General features: G+C 33.0%; 1 pseudogene; it reads left to right on the top strand.

Moving 5' to 3' along the window:
• Positions 1 to 219: 219 nt before the first annotated feature.
• Positions 220 to 1246, top strand: LOC111921523 (putative phospholipid:diacylglycerol acyltransferase 2; annotated as a pseudogene).
• The last annotated feature ends 3985 nt before the right edge of the window (positions 1247 to 5231 follow it).

The following is a 5231-nucleotide window of genomic DNA, read 5'->3' as shown; positions in this document are numbered from 1 at the left end:
AAAGACCAGGCGATAAGTTATCTCTTCTTTTTCAGGTGTGGGTAATTACTAACTAGGTCATAGGGTTCGAATTGGGTGCTATTTTTCTTGATTGTGCCTAGTGGTGTGGTTTTTGCAAAAAGGTCCTCGTTAAATCAGGAATATGTAAAACAATTACAAGAAGAAAGTCAAACAATTACAAAACAAGAGTGCGATAAGAACAAGAACAAGAATGAGAAGATGCAGCCAAAAGGAAGAGGGTGGAAGTGTATAGATTCTTGTTGTTGGTTAATCGGGTACATGTGTACTACTTGGTGGCTACTCTTGTTTTTGTACCATTGTCTACCTACTCATTTGTCTGGGTTCAGATCCCCTAAATCACCTGGTGTAAGGCTCAAGAACGAAGGGTTAACCCCACTCCACCCTGTCGTTTTGGTCCCTGGAATCGTCACCGGTGGCCTTGAGCTTTGGGAAGGTCGACCTTGTTCTCATGGCCTTTTTCGCAAACGCCTTTGGGGTGGTAGCTTTGCCCAGATCTTACAGAGGTTTTTTTTTTTAATTCTATAACTTTAATTAACCACCTTCAATCTTGATTTTCTAGTAGCAAAAATGTTGAATTTTAATATGACTTATTTGTTTAAAATTTAGGCCATTGTGTTGGTTGGAGCATTTGTCACTCGACAATGAAACGTGACTCGACCCGCCAGGCATTCGGGTCAAACCGGTTCCGGGTCTTGTTGTTGCAGATTACTTTGCTCCTGGGTATTTCGTTTGGGCTGTTCTTATCAAGAATTTGGCTAAAATTGGGTATGAAGGGAAGAATATGTATATGGTTGCTTACGACTGGAGGACTTCTTTTCAAAACACTGAGGTAAGGGATCAAGCGCTAAGCAAATTAAAGATCAACATCGAACTAATGTATGTAACCAATGGTAACAAGAAAGTGGTGGTGGTGCCCCATTCCATGGGTGTCATCTACTTCCTCCACTTCCTCAAGTGGGTGGAAGCCCCACCTCCGATAGGTGGTGGCGGTGGTCCAGGGTGGTGTGACAAGCATATCAAAGAAATCATGAACATCGGATCGGCATTTCTTGGTGTTCCCAAGGCAGTTAGTGGGATGTTGTCAGCTGAAGGCAAAGACGTTGCTTTTTTCAGAGCCATGGCTCCTGGTGTGTTAGATTCAGAGATTCTAGGGTTTCAAAATTTAGAACACATGATGCATGTAGGTCGAACATGGGACTCTGTGATTTCACAATTAGTGGATTGATGGTTACTTCTGAGCACTCCAGTCTCTCAGATCTGTGCAAGGTCTATCTAACTCATTTTCTTTTCATCTCATAATCTGCAATAAGTTGGATTAGTGGTTTAATAAGCATATCAATTAGTTTTGGATCTGTTTATTTGCTGCAATATCTCATTTTAACATTGTTATGCATACTGATACTATAGGATACTTGCTTCTTTTTATTTGAAGGGTAATGAATTGATGCACCAAAAAAAAACTGATAAGCAAACCTTTGGAGTTTGTAAGCAAGTCGTTCATTGTTGCTGTAATATTGTTTTCACACGATAAACAAACTTAAAATGGTGCAAACTAGTTTTAATATAGTATAAATTTAAGCACAACAAAACTTGTTAAGTAACACCATACATACACTCTGCATTATATGTTATATGTTGTTTCTTCTCTAAATAAACACCAAATTTAAACTTGCTGCTTATCTTATTAGAAACTTGTGGATGCTCTCAAGAGTGGGCCACCTACTCATACAATTTTGTAGTCATTGGGCTGCATTATATGACAATGTTTCGATCAATTGTCCAAGTAGGCGTCTGAATTCCAATGTCTATAGTCTAGAATATCAACAGTATAAAAAGATTTAATTTGATGAATTTAGGTTTAAATAGTACTTATTAATGCAGGAATGGGGCTTTGAACTTCCAACAGGGAATATTTCAGATCATGCAATGATCAAATATATAGATTTCTTGCTAGAAAGATCATCTGGAAAAGCAGTAGGACATAGATTCCCTGGTAAGCTCGCAGCTCTATTTGAGAAAACTAAGCTTTCTGCTTATGCCCTTGCTGCCATGATCGAGAGTGTTGTTGTTTCAGAGGTAAAAAATAGTAATTCTTGATTTTGGTTATTAATTCTTGATTTGCAACAAATCTAGAAACATAATTGTCTTTTGTTTTTGTTTTTTTTTTTCAGGGATTTGAAATTTTCGTAGACTTGAAGTCCAAAAGGTTCGTTTCTATGGCTTACTTTACGGATTTATAACAGATTAAAAACATAAATGAATTAAAATTATGTATGTTTTTATTTTGGATTTGCAGATTGTATTAAAATGACTAATTTGTTTTATCAAAGAAGTTTTGTAGGTTCTTTTGAGAAAATATTTACAATTTGGTAAAGAGTAATGAAAAGTATCAATAATTTCTTTGCGTTTTGCCTAAGCTCAAATGCAAATATTATTTTTACATGTTTTGTTAATCACTTCGAATAAACTTTTTATTAGGGATGATAATTCTGTTTTATAACTATGATATCCAAATCTATAGATCTCCCCTTGAAAAATGGCTAGCTAATTAAGGTATAACTTTTACTTTGATATTTGTTTCACTTTTATTTGAAATATGTTCAATCTTTTTGTATAATTAGGAGAAATGATTGACTGTTCTTTTAATCTGGTTGTAATATCAGGAACACTAGATGAAAACAAAAGTAGATAGAAATCATGTGTTTCATGGGGACTTGGATCATGTGTATGTAAGTAGCGGAGGTAATTCTCTCTCAACATTTTTATTGTTTAGTTATTTTTTCTCCAAACCCATTAAACATGAACTTATTTGAAGAGCAAAAAAATAATTTGTTAATTAAAGCAGTAGAGAATTACCTCAATAATCTTATTTTTAGTTATTTTTTCTCCAAGCCGATTAAACATGAACTTTTTATTTCAAGAGGAAAAAATTAATTTGTTAATCAAATGAGGTTTGGGCTAAAGATTAACGGATCAATTGGTGACATCTTGACGTCATTATTACAGTTGATTTTTTATGTTTACCCCAGAAACCCCTAATGGTATTTATATATTGGTGTACTTCCGGTACGCAACTACATTTAGTTAAACGTAGTTGATTTAAAACGTTTAAAGTTGATTGGTATATTGATTGTCATAAATAAGCATCAATTTATTATCACGTGACATTATTTAGTTATTTGTGGTTTTTAAATGCATAGAAATGCAGTTTTTTGCGGGTTTTATATGCATAATGATTAACACACCTCTCTCCCGCTGCGACTTTAAACTCACCCATTAATCAACCAAGTCTGCAAAGAGTTCCAATAATCCATAAAACCGTCTACAATTTGCGTTAAAGAGTTGCACTTTATGCATATAAAAACCGCAAAAAACTGCATTTATATTTAAAAACAACAAATTTAATACTAAAATTTACACTTTAAAGCACTTTTAGCACTTTAAATTTACACTCTAACGCCCTTAAAAGCTGAGTTATTTCGTCACTTAAAAATTAGAAATAAAATATACGCAAGCTTTATTTGGGCATATGAAACTTAATTATTGCATTTATTCATATATTACGCATTCTTATTTCTTTTTCTAAATTTAATATATATTTTTTTATTAAAGCATTGTACTTTCTTTGAAAGTAAAATGTTATATTTGGGTGTAATTTGAAAACAACCACCCAATTATAGCATGCTTTCAAAGTACAATGTTATAAAAAAAAAAAGCTCTTTAGAACATTCTATGATGGGTTTTAGGAGGCTAACTTATGGTTATATGATTTTTTTGGCAGCCTATTTATGGAGCACAACTTGAGAAGGTATTGGTTTAACCAATGATATCAATATTGAATATTTTTAGAATTAGGGTTAAAGGCAAGACATAACAACTAATTTCCATTGATATCTTAATTTAGTTATTGTAATAACTGTTTTTATGAATAAGGAAAGATGGTGCTCTTGCATTAGCTCTGGCCAGGGGTAACAATCTTTTCAAAAACTAAGTATACCTACATTTAAATAAGTTGTGTAGGTGTTTATATCCAGATGTATCTTCATGAATATGTAATTTATAGTTATCATCGATTTGCCATTTGTAGCAATGTACTTTCTTTATATATGCAAGATTTATTTAAAATAACCATTAATGATTCTTTTACGTGTATACAACAAAAGAACATTGCTTAAACACCCGCCGCAACATGCTGCTTAAAAACCTTGTCAAGTACTTTTTCCTCATTTCACTTTTCCTTTTTATAATTTTAAAAAAAACATCAGATCAATATTTTTTTATATTTTGTAGGCATTTGCTCAGCTGTTACAAGCTCCACATGATGATGCATAACTGATAATACGTGAGAGGTTTCCTGTCCCACGATTGGTGGTGTGTGATCAACATGGTTCTCAGGTAAATGACCATTTTACCCTCGCATTCCAAATAACAAATTTCACAATATTGATTAGTAGTGGGAGATACACCAAATGACTTAAATATCTGCTTAAATGGTCTCATATGGCCTGATCAGACTCCTCATCCTGCTCTAAATGGTGATTACTATAAAAAATTTTGCTTAGTATTTAGGTTTTTTTTAGTTATTTCCAACAAAAATGTTTCCATGATGAATCTTTTGGTAGAGACAATGTATAAGAATTACTTCATTGAGCTAATTATGATGCGATCATTTGTTTATTTGTTTTCAGAGGTCAAGTATTGCTATCAACCAATTAAAATTTCGTTCACCAATGGCATAATTAAGGTATCAATATCATCACTCTTACTTATTTGTTTATATCATTTTTATGAAAATGTTTATGTTGCGTATTATATATTCATATGTCCAGTTGTGCTTTCTATATAGCAAATGTTAACCTTGGTCTTTGCGATTTTTGTTCATAGATTACAAACATCAATTTCTTTCAAACAACAGAAGATCTAGAGTTTAATTGGGTGATTGAAGGTGATGGATGTAAACTTGATTCTGGAACTCTCAGTCTACCAACATTAGAGTTTAATTGGGTGATTGAAGGTGATTTTGGTTCTTGAAACGAGACTCAAGATATCATATTTTGGCATGGCTAGAAGCTTTGGAGGAAACGAGACTCAAGCAAAAGTAAACACACAGAGAGTTGTTGGCACATAGTAAGCTAGATGATGCAATTGTATATAAATGAGTTCATTTTTTTTATAACATTTACTCACTTTTGGAATAATTATTTGTATTT

The sequence above is a fragment of the Lactuca sativa genome, chromosome 9 (genome assembly GCF_002870075.4).
Source record: "Lactuca sativa cultivar Salinas chromosome 9, Lsat_Salinas_v11, whole genome shotgun sequence".
Classification (NCBI taxonomy): domain Eukaryota; kingdom Viridiplantae; phylum Streptophyta; class Magnoliopsida; order Asterales; family Asteraceae; genus Lactuca; species Lactuca sativa.
Note: the sequence above shows the minus strand (reverse complement) of the source record. Positions and strands in the feature narration are given on the sequence as shown.